At 33.5% G+C, this 13,298-nt stretch overlaps 1 pseudogene; it reads right to left on the minus strand.

Annotated features, from left to right (window-relative positions):
- Positions 1–691: 691 nt before the first annotated feature.
- Positions 692–808, minus strand: LOC145283780 (5S ribosomal RNA; annotated as a pseudogene).
- Positions 809–13,298: the final 12,490 nt, after the last annotated feature.

Genomic DNA, 13,298 nt, shown 5'->3' on the forward strand with positions numbered 1-13,298 from the left:
ACATCGATGCTTTAAATGTTGAAACATGTGACTTTGGATGTTGCTTATATTTATGAGAGACATAAAATTGTTCCGTGTTATCAAAATATACATTTATAATGCGTATTTTTTTATTATTCAGAATACTGTTCTCCTCTCGAGTATATTTTCACAATATTTTAGTTGATGTAACCTCCGACCTTTTCAGTTGTATTTTATCGGATTCGGGAATCTGCACAGACTTCTGAACGGAATCCTTTATTTAATCAACGGGACTAGCATGCTCTTCTTCTGTTAGACATGATTAAGTAGAAGTTTTAAGTAAGTGGCAATTGTATTCTGAGTATCGTTCACACTGAAGATTGAACAGATGAGTGTCACTTACAACTGAATTTTACCAGGCATTTTATCCGTTACGCTACGGGGTCTTTAGCTCATCGGCCAGAACGTTGTGACAATAAAGCTTGAGATGTGAACAATAATCCCCTCCATCCATCTATCCATCCAGCGCGGCCGTAGCCGAGATTGAATGAGTTTGTGGAGTAATTCAATTCTTGTCTGTAGCTGAACACTTGATGCTTCGCCAGGGCTATTAAAGTTATTTTATCGTGACGCCATCACTAGGTGCCTACCATGACTTAAGAGAGTCCCATCTACACTCGAGAGAAGGATAGACCGCACCAGTTTATCAACCTGGTATTTTACCTTGCCGTACACACAGCGCCTCGCCTTCCCAAATGGTCACCCATCTGGTACTGTCCAGGCTCCACGTTGCTTAACTTCGGTGATCTGGCGAGAACCGGTGTGTCAACGTGATTGTGCCGTATATAAATAGTCCCCATAATCGAAATAATACGAATTATTAATCGTCAATCTCAAAATTCAAAAACATAAAATGCTAATAAACCTGAACGAAATAGTTACGCTTGCTATAAAATGTCTCCATTAATTGTGTTATTACCTTTTATCAAAATTTGTGTTAATTTGTTAGTTTAATATATAAACGTCTTTTTTTTATTTTTGTCATCTCTCGAATGAATTTCCTCCCCGCATAAACGGCATTAGCTTCATATTTTGAATAAGTGTAAGCAAATCTGATAACCGGGTTGAAGTACCTTAAATTGCCTGGCTTTCTGATAGGCATCGGATCTTGGCATTTCTTCTGGTTTAGTCGAAGAGAACTATTTTTAATGTGGCCAAGAAAAATGATTAAAAAGATAAGTAATATTTTCCTTTCCCATTGAGTTGCATGCCAAAAACGTTTTGGCAGTTGTCTTTAACTTACCTAGTTTATTTATCGTATTATCACTTCGGATGCTTGCATTGGCGAAATAAACATTTTATTCTTAAGATTATACTAAAAACAACATTTATTATTCTAACTGAGTTAATAACACCGACAGTTAGATTATTATTCATATACATCAATTTCAACAGTTAGTATAAAATTACTATGCAGCGCACTGGTAATAAAAATAATGAATAAAGTTATAGCTGCGTCCGAATGGATCTTGTTTAAAAAAGCAGAGCCCTGGAAAATAATTTAGTAGGAAATGGGGTGAAGAACAAACTCAGACGTGACTTTGAGTTTTTGTGTTCGTATCCTTCACAGCTATAAGTTTATTTAAGCTCGTTGGCTGATGTTTGCTAAAGTGTCGTTAAAAACAAGACTGTAGATTTTCAGAACACGATTTTTTTTTTTTTTTTTTTTTTTTGCAATGTCGGCACACGTAATAATAGCTGTCAATGAGACAATCTGAGTCAGGTCGAGTTGCTATCTGAGCTGATATCATGCAAAACCCGAAATCGGCAATGAGGACAGTGCATCACTGAAGATTTCCCTTAAGGCATCTGAAGATTGCATTTCACGATTAATGGTAAGAAAAAAAAATGGTAGTTAGATGCGATATTTACATTGTTAAAAATTGCATTTTAGCGACTTTCAATTAAAAGAAGTGTCTGATTATAATTAAAAAAATAAAGTTAAATAATATTTTTAAAAAAATAAATAGTATTGGCCAGAGAAAAGTACATAATTTCTATTCATAATCAAACATTATTGTCTGCCTAACTATATATTCGCCACTTAGAGGCTCTATAAATACTCAAAATAATTGCACTATATTTGACATGTGAATTGGTTGTTGCGAGGAATAAGAGAAATATAATAAAGAGAAAAATATCTAGTGTCAAATCGACTGAGTTTTTTTAATAATTGTAATTAGAAAAAATCCAGTCACTCACCTAAACCAGAATTCATTATCAAACAGCAAAAGAGCACATCATAACGATCTAGCCATGGAAGTTTCTAGAGGATTATCACAAACCCCCACGACAATTCCTTCCTTTTGATGAAGAGAGTATCCAACACTTAGTGTTACAAAAAAAAAAAACTTTCTGCTTTTAATAGGCTGACAAAGAATTCGTTTTAATATTGTTTAAAAAAGGGTGATTAATTTGAAAATGATTTCCTCTGTTATGTTTAATAGTCGATGACGATTTTCGAAGTTTTCCATTAAACAGATGGGCTATTTCCGGTAGTAAATTTTACGTTCCCTCTCACCGCGGAGAGATGTGACATAGTGTCAAAAGGTGTGAACTGATAAATCAGCACACAAGAGGTGTGTTCACTCTGGGCGACAAATGAAGCTCCGTCGGCATTCCCTGGTAGAGGCCCCTCAGAGGATCAGCAATAAACTTCTTCTCAAACAGAAAACATAAAGCATGGGAGTTGCGCATAATAAACAGCAAAGAATCATACATAAGCCCAACAGATACAAGGTCATCACCTATTAAAAAATGACCAAGGCTCATTCGGACTGACTGCCGAAGACGTATTCTCGTCTCGTGTAGATCATATAAAAAAGATCAAGTATGCAGAAAATCCAGTTTGAACTCGTAAGAAGAGATCAAATCCCCAAGAAAATTTTTCGTTGATCTATCCGATGTGTACACAATAACTACATTATGACGATAGCATAAAGGATGCTAAAAAATGACACATAAGATATATAAAGATACCATTGTTTATTGGAAGTTTGCCGCGTGACAAATGGGAGGTTTTATTACCACGCCCTGCATATACATGTACACCTTTTATATATATATATATATATATATATATATATATATATATATATATATATATATATATATATATATACACTTGTGCCCGATATTATTCATACCCCTCGGATCTTTGAGATTTCTATAAGATTATTGCTCAAACCAGAAGGTAGACAATATTAAAGGGATTTCAAACAATAAATCAAGCATAAGCATTTAATTTAAACTCAACAAATAAATAAATTATGCAAGTTTGAAACATTATACAAAGAAAAACAATAATGGCACTAGTTCAAAATTATTCATACCTCTCTTACTAATAGTCAATAGCATGCCCTTTATTCTTAATAACTGCCTGTAACCGTTTTGGATATTTATCAACAAGGTTTTTACAAGCATCAACACTGATTTTTGACCATTCTTCAATGCAGTAGTTCTCCAAATCCCTCAAATTTCTAGGTTTCCGCTTTTTAACCTCAGTTTTCAATATGTGCCAGAGGTTTTCGATAGGGTTCAGGTCGGGACTCTGGCTAGGCCATTCCAAAACATTAATTTGATTATCCTCAAACCATTTCTTGACTATTTTGGCAGTATGTTTTGGATCATTATCCTGTTGAAGGACCCAGTTTGGTCCTAAATGGAGCTTCTCCGCATCCTGTCTAATGTTTTTCTGGAGTATCTCCAAATATTACTCCTTCTTCATGGTTCCATCTATCTTGACCAAACTACCTGGACCACTAGCTGAAAAGGAGCCCCAAAACATTAGGCTACCACCACCATGTTTCACCGTGGGTATGGTGTTCTTTGGGTTGTAAGCTTCTCCTTTCTTCCTCCAAACGTAAGAAGCATCCATATGGCCAAACAATTCAATTTTTATTTCGTGAGTCCACAAAATACTTGAGAAAACGGACTCTGGAGAATTCACATGGTTCCTAGTAAACTTTAGACGTGCTGCAAGGTGTTTTCCGGTGTGCAATGGAGTCCTTCTTGGTCTTCTTCCTTTCAGACCATTTTCATGCAGAGTCCTTTGCAATGTTTGCCTTGATATTTTTATGCCAGAAGACTCCAGATTTTCTAAAATGTCCTTAGTAGTGGTGGTTGGATTTGCATTAACACTTCTTACAATATTCCTGGTGGCTCTAGCAGACAGTTTCCTTTTCCTTCCTCTACCAATCAAGTTGTTCGTTGTGTGGTGGCTCTGGAATTTTTTGATGATGCTCTGTACTGTTGCTGTAGGGACCTCAAATTTCTTGGAAATTGACTTTTAACCTAAACCATCCTTATGTGAATTCGCAATTTTAGTCCTAAGATCATTACTAAGCTCTTTTTTCTTCCCCATTCTAATAATTTTTATTCTTTTATTGGTTTTCAGTTGATATCATTTTAATTTCTGAAAAATGCAAAAAACGAAATGAAATTAATCAAAGGTTGTATAAAAGCATTCAAAATAAGAATCAAGCAGGAAACAAACAGTCAGAAACTCGATTAATACTGAAAAAATAAGGGGTTATGATTATTTTTTAACATTGCAGATTTTATAAATAGCTGTATATTTCTTTTATTACAAGTATCCCGAGATTTTAAAATGACGAAAATGATCAGAAGAGGTTTATTAAGAATATGTATCAATATGGACGTAAACAATAAATTCTAACAAAGTTACACCTAATAAACTCAATTTTCAAGGGGGGGGGTATGAATAATATCGGGCACAACTGTATATATATACATATATATATATATATATATATATATACATATATATATATATATATATATTAATATATAAAATATATATGGCGATTAAGCTACACTGAATATTCCGCGTTTCATCCACTCTAGGATTCTTCAGGCTTATGCGCGAATTGTGGTTGTTTGTCGTTTTTATATACACATCTTCTATTGAGATTTTAGTAAGCCAATCAGCTTTCTAGTATCCACCATATTATTTTATAAATTACTAACTAGCTCTACCTACGTATTGAGCACTTGTGAAGTAAATACTTAAAGTTTACGCATAAATTTATACTTTCGTATATTAATTCTATGTGAGTAAATGAAGTAGTTATATATATATATATATATATATATATATATATATATATATATATATATATATATATATATATATATATATATATATATGCATATCTCGTATGTGTTCAGATATAAGGAGATAATAGAACGACACCATGGCGAAGAGCGACATGCATATAAAACTTCCATAAGTTTTTTTCCAATCAGAATGTCATTCATGTGATGAAAAAGTGACATTAAAGAATGATCGGTTTAGCCGCTTTTGAGTTCAGTCTCATCGGACGCTTATTTTTTATGTGTGATTACACTTACACAGGTTGGAAAGAGGAAAATGTACTTGCTGTAATTTGCTGAAAAAATAAACATAATCTTAGAGCAAATAATGGAAGTCATTGTTGTTTTATTTAATTGCTTTCATTATTGCAACGTGAAAGAAAAAGAAGAAAAATCCACTGTTTTAATAAATAATACTAAAACGACTAATGTAACTATGCATGGATATATATATATATATATATATATATATATATATATATTATGTATATTATATATTATGTATATTATATATTATGTATATTATATACTATATTATGTATATTAAATATTATATTATGTTTATTATAATATATATGTATATTATAATATATATACATTATATTATACATATTATATATATTTTATACGGTATTATGTATATATTACATTATATTATATACATTATACGTATAGTTATATATATTATACATATATTATATCATATATATATATTATACATATATTATATATATTATGCATATATTGTATATATTATACATATATTATATATATTATACATAATATATGTATATATATATATATATATATATATATATATTTACATTATATATTGTATATTATATATAGGTTACCAATATCCAAAATCGTAAGATTAAAAACAAAATAATGTAAATTAGAAATTAATTATAAATCTGTAATAATAAAACAAAATTACCACCAGCTTTAAAAAGGGACATAACTCTATATTTACTAATATAATTACTTTAGAACAAAAATAATGTTGGAAAAGCAACACAGTTAAAATAACAAAACAAATTACAGATAAAAAGTATCAAATATTGCTACGTAGGCACAGCTAACTAATCCATAGAGATTTCCAAAAAGCTTCTCGGTAATAAAACAACGGAAGCTATCCGTGCACTATAGATCTATTAGGGGTTCTCCGACGAACAAGTTTAGAAATGTCCTAGTCCAACTATTCGTCTACAGGTAAGAGATTTCAGACATCATGCACTGAACTTTATAATTTTTTGGTTTATACTGCTTGGTAGGAAAGCTTCCCGTAGCTAGAACGTCTGATTTTCAGCCAAAGCCACGCCCGAAATTGCAAGGAACCCCACCTTAGAAAGCATACAGGTTATATATTGAATTACTACATTATATAGAAAAGCGGTTAAGAATGTCAATTAAAACCAAACCACAATAATGTTTATATACATTAATTGATTTTAATAAGTCTATTATTAACTTGTATTTAGACTTAACGTTAGTGGGGTTTTTTTTTCTATTTATGTGTCGCCTTACAAGCAAAGAGTTGGAAAAATTCGTTTTTTTTTTAACGTGGGTAAACTTTTTAAAGTTTGGATTGGAACAAAAAGTGACTCAGTCTAAATAAATATGGTCGAAGACAAAAACAAAAATCATGCGTCCTTTCAGAACAAGTACTACGCATTACTTCTAGTCAAAAAAGGCCAAGTATTTAAATTATTTTTCTTGCAGTAAGCATTTGATTTCGTTTTGTAGGGTTTGCAGTGGTGAAGTACATAACGACATGGACAGGCTATCTGGGTATGCTAAGTTCGAATTCAGTCGTTTCCATAGCAACCTTTCCGTTTGTTGGCGACCTTTGTATGGTCCCTCCTATTCATACCTTATTGTCCGGCCTAATTACGTTGACACACCAATTCTTGTTAGATTACCAAAGTTAAGCAACGTTAGGCTTGGAAAGTATTAGACGGGTAACTATTTGGGAATACTACGCATTTTATACATGATGACATCAGCAATACGACGGCCCATGCAATTCACCTGGCCTCCAGCTGTCTCAAACTTGTCCTACCGCTGAATCAGGCTGTTTGAGACGAGAGAGTTAGGCTGTCTCTGCACAAACCAGCTTCACTTTAAACGTCATTCTTCATTCCTAGGATGATCAGATGGTCTTTGTCATTCTGACGGACAAACATTATTATCCTAGAAAGAATTGTACACAAAATAATCAAACTGGTAAACAAAAAGCAAAAAAAAAAAAAAACATCGGAACATGATGCTTCGTGTAATTTTTTTTTTCTTTTTTGTTTTGTTTTGTTTTTTTTTTTTTTTTCATTCCAATAGAATCTTCGAGTATACAACTTTAGGATTGGTTTAGTTTTCTGTTTCACGTCATATCAACCCCTTACAGAGCTATTTAATGTCCAGGTACTATATGTAAAAAAATCATTGTATACAATTTGTTAGGGATAAGTTACTATTTGGATACGATAAAATTTAAAATCGGGATAGTAAGAAATTAAATGATCTGTATAACTATACGCTAAGGAATTTTATGTCCGTAAGTGTGTTACCAAATTTTAAACACATTTTTTACCAAAAATTGGATCGTCCAATAAGCAAAGACCCGATATGCTTTAAGCAACAAAAATTCCTATTATTTATATAATTTGAATAATCTAGTTTCGGTTTCGATTCTAGCTGATGGCACCCACACACTTTTTTTTTTTTTACTTTTGAAATCATGACTCTATAATATTATATATGAAATCTGGACAAATTCAAATATGATACCGAACGTATTTTACGCTCAGTCAAAGCCCCGCACTCTCCACTAGGGTATTATATAATATTATATATTTAAAATATTATATGTGTTATATTATATGTTATATTATATGTTATATTATATATTATATATTATATATATATTATAAAAATTATATTATATTATATATATTATATGTTATATAATATTATGTATATTATATATATATATATTATTTATATGTTATATAATATATTATATATATAAAATATACATAATATATTACTTATATATATTACATATATAATGTATTATATATGTAAAAAAGGATCCTCCCGTCGATTTCGACGTATGAGCTTCCGCTACAACCATTAAGTTGCTCAAAATCTACATAAATGATTTATTTATAGTAGTGAAAGTTTTGTGTAGAACTTTTTGGTATTACTTCTAACCTTTGTCTGTGCAGAGGGCTAGCACGGGGCAAATTATACAATAAACTGCAGGTTTTTACATAAGAAATTCCTTCTCCTAGATATATGTCTTAACGAAGACTGGGGGTGAATCTCTCCCAATGAATTAATACGCCCCTAGATACAAACTGGAAATTTCTGCGACTCGGCGCGGATATATATAATATATTATATATAAATATAATGATATTAAATATATATATATATCATATATATATTACATATATATTATATATATATATTACATATATATTATATATATATTACATTATATATATATATATATTATATGTATTGCATTATATGTATTATATATATTATATATATATATTACATTATATATTGTATATATTACATTTTATGTATTATATATATTACATTATATATATTGAAATATATATAATATATATAATTTATTATATATATAATATATATTACATTAGATATATATATATATATTACATTATATATTATATATATTATATTATATGTATTATATATATTGCATCATATATATTATATGTATTATATTATATATATATATTTATATATATATTATATATATTATATATATATATATATTATAGATATATTTCATTGCATATGATATTATATATCATATAAGTTTTATATATAAGCTTTTACATTCGCCCCAATATATATTGCCATTTTCTTGGGTCGATACGGCATAATCAAGTTTACATACCAATTTGTGTCAGATTACCGAAGTTAAGCAATTTTTAGCCTGTCCACTATTAAAATCTAATTCTAATACCATAGAGTCACCGCTTATCAAGGCCTGGGGGCCATTTAAGGATAATTATTAATGGGTGTCAGATGAGACAACACCAAGATGATCGGTGATAACGGAAATTAGATGAGTTAATTTATTTTAGAGGACAGCTCATCAAGAACTTGTTTACGTTGAACTTGAAAATGATGATGTTATAGTTATCTGGTCTGTTCCACAGACGAGCAGTTCAAGAAAAAATCTCTGCTCATGTAATTTTCGTTTAGTTTAAGACACAGATAGAGTTAGGGAAATTGTTGGTAGAGGTTCTAGCGAGGCGGGTGCTCGCTGTGAATGCCTTTCAGGAGGGAGAGCATAGAGTTCCTATTTACTTGTCTCCTCAAGACATCAAGGTCAGATTTTAATGTGGGGGGGGGACGAAAATAAAAATAGTCTTAGTCGTGAAGGATTTCTATTCCACTAACCGAGAACAAAAAATTAAAGTGCAGCATTAGAACAGCTACTACACTTTGATTTTGTTGTTTTTGTTTTCTTTTTTTTATACCGAAATCACCACTTATCAAGGCCCGGAGGCCACTCGAGGATAAGTGTTAATTGGTATACATTAGTTAATATGATTATAGCGTAGTAAAGATAAGTAGTAGAATTTTTGTAAGTTGGATTACTTAGGAGACGGTTCATCAAGAACTTGTTTACGTTGGACTTGAAGACTATCGGACTGCAGTCAGCTGGAAAGCAGGCCAATGGAAGAGAGTTACACAGACGTGAAGTTCTAAGAAAGAAGCTTTGTCATGGAATCTACAGTTAGGTTTGGGCACAGATAAAGAGTGTGGGAAACTATTGATAGTGGTTCTGACTATGCGAGTGTTTTACGTGAAAGTTTGGCGGGGGGCATAGATTGAAGCTCAGACGAGTGCCTGCCATGGAAAGAAGGATAAAGCAAAGACAGGCTAGCAACCACTCTTCTGTGGGAAAGAGGTTGCAGGGAAGAGAAAATGGCATCCCTCTCTAAGCTACGAAGTCTATTTTGAACTCTTTCAAGGCAGGATAAGCTGCTTCTAGCAGCTCCAGCCCAGATGTGGAAACTCTATAATTGGCCGTACCTGACTTTTATATAGGTAGAGAATTGCATCAGGAGTGAGAGATCTACTAGAGCAGTAGAAGGATCCCACCATTTTTCCAGCGGCCTAAGCGATGGATTTGATATATGTGTTCCATTTCAGGTCGGGAGTAAAGGTCAAGCCAAGAAGCTTGTCAAAACATGAAGCTTCCCCAAGATGAGAGCCATCCATTTCAATTGATGCCAGATGGGCATCAGAGCGCTGATGATGTAAAGATAGAAGCTTGGTTTTAGATGCATTAAAATTAGCCAGCCACCTGCTTTCCCGCTGCACCACATACTCAAGATCAGAGGAGAGAGAACTGGGTCGTTTACGGTCTTAGATGTGCTACAATAGATGGTAGTGTCATCAACATAAATATTTACGAATGATGTAAGGATGTGATTTGGAATATCATTAATGTAGATCAGGAAGAGAGTTAGGCCCAGGATGGACCCCTGAGAGACTTCAACATTAATACTGAAAACTTCTGATTTCTGCCCATTAATCACTACTCTTATGAACCTATCAGAGAGAAATGATTTAATAATTGAGAAGACATTTCCAGCTATACAATAGCTGGAGGTGTTGTGAAGTAGACCTTTATGTCATACATTATCAAAGGCCTTTTTATATGTCAAGAGCAATTTTTTTTTTTTTTTTTTTTTTTACAAAGGCGTCACCACATTATCAAGGCCCAGAGGCCACTCAAGGATAAGGGTTAAAGAGTGTACAGTAGAAATTGGTCAATATAGTAATCATTAGTAATGAAAATTTGGTAAATTTGATAACTTATATGGAACGGCTCATCAAGAACTTATTTACTTTAGACTTGAACACAACCATATTGTAGTCAGCCGGAAAGCAGGAAAACGGAAGACAATTCCACAGGCGTGCAGTTCTAAGAAAGAAGCTTTGTTCATGGAATCTACGTTTAGGTTTAGGCACAGATAAAGAGTGGGGGAAATTATTGATAGTGTTTACAGCTAGACGAGTGTTTCTTGTGAAAGTTTGGCGAGGGGGGACCATAGATTGAAGCTCAGTTGAACACTTTCCATGAAAATAACGATACATCAGAGACAAACTCGCAACATCTCTTCTGTGAGATAGAGGTTGCAAGGAGGAGAAAAGGACATCTCCTACGAGGCTACGAAGTCTATTTTGAACTCTATCAAGGCAGGACAAGTCCTTTCTAGCAGCTCCTGCCCAGATGTGGCAACAGTATTCCATCCTTGGACGTACCTGGCTCTTATATAGGTAGAGAATAGCATCAGCAGTGAGATATCTACTGGATCGGTAGAAAGATCCCACCATTTTTCCAGCGGCCTTGGCAACAGATTTGATATACGTGTTCCATTTAAGATCAGGAGTAATGGTCAAGCCCAGAAGCTTGTCAAAACTTGAGGCCTCCTGAAGACGAGAGCCATTCATTTCAATTGATGACAAATGTGAATTAGAATGTTGATGATGTAAAGAGAGAAGCTTGGTTTTAGATGCATTAAAAGTAACCAGCCACTCCTTTCCCCATTGTACTACGTGCTCAAGATCAGAGGAGAGAGAATTGGAGAGAACTTGGTCGTTTACTGTCTTAGATGTGCTACCATAAATGGTAGTGTCGTCAGCATAAATGTCTACAAATGATGTAAGGATATGATTTGGAAGATCATTAATGTAGATCAGGAAAAGAGTTGGGCCCAGGATGGATCCCTGAGGGACACCGGCATTAATACTGTGAGCTTCTGATTTTTGCCCCTCAACTACTACTCTTATGAACCTATCAGAGAGAAATGATTTAATAATTGAGAAGACTTTTCCAGCTATACCATAGCTAGCGATCTTATGAAGTAAACCTTTATGCCATACCCTATCAAAGGCTTTAGATATGTCAAGAGCAATTGCCCTAGAAAGATTGCCACCGTCGAGAGATTTGCTAATCCTATGCGATATAACTGTAAGGACATCTGCTGTAGATCTAGCAGAACGGAAACCATATTGAGTGTCACTAAGAAGGTCATTTTTGTTGAGATGTTTGATTACTTCAGTATTTAACACAGATTCTAGCAACTTACTCATGACGCACAGGAGACTTATTGGCCTGTACTGAGAGGGGGATGAGCGATCACCTGAATTCTTAAATACAGGGCATACTGATGAGATTTTCCAGGGAGATGGGAAACTATTCTCCTTAAGACAACGTTTAAACAGTTTTGTAAGTATGGGCGCTAATTCAGGTTGAAGTTTTTTGAGTACTATAATTGGAATACCGTCAGGGCCAGTTGCTTTACTCGAATCAAGGTTTTTGATTAGCTTCGCAACATCACATACAGATATACGTATATCACATAGCGTGTTTTCTGATACAGGAGGAAATATTGGGGGTTGGCGGTCTTGGTCACAAAGGGTAGAATTAGCTGCAAAGTTCTTGACAAAGAGTTTGGCTTTGTCAGATGCTGACGAGATTACCTCAGGTCCATTGATAATAGTTGGGATGGAGCACACGCTTCTGTTCAGGATTCTGTTTGCTATTTGCCAAAACTGGTGGGAACCAAGCCGCTGCTCAGCTACTTTGGACTTAACAGATTGAGCATACAACACTCTTGCGTTCCTTATTACTTTCTTACAATGGTTGCTGGCAGTCCTGAAAACGGCTTTAGTTTCCATACATCTATTACGTTTGAAGCAGTGGAAAAAGTGATTTCTGTGCGCAATGGCAGCAGCACATTCTGGATTACCCTAGAGAGGAAGCCTCCGTCGAGAGATTCGCTAATCCTATGAGATAGGACTGTAAGCAAGACTGTTGTAGATCTAGCAGAACGGAAACCATATTGAGTGTCACTAAGAAGGTTAATTTTGATGAGATGGTTGACTACTTCTCTATTTACCACAACTTACTCATGACGCACAGGAGACTTATTGGCCTGTACTGAGAGGGAGATGAATGATCACCTGAATTCTAAAATACAGGACATACGGCTGAGATTTTCCATTGTGTTCGGAAGCATTTTTCTTTAAGACAACGCTTAAATAAATTTGTAAGTATGGGCGCTAGTTCTAGATGAATCTTTTTGAGCACTATAATCGGA

Source organism: Euprymna scolopes, chromosome 1, assembly GCF_053919585.1.
Source record: "Euprymna scolopes isolate OS-2025 chromosome 1, ASM5391958v1, whole genome shotgun sequence".
Taxonomy (NCBI): Eukaryota; Metazoa; Mollusca; class Cephalopoda; order Sepiida; family Sepiolidae; genus Euprymna; species Euprymna scolopes.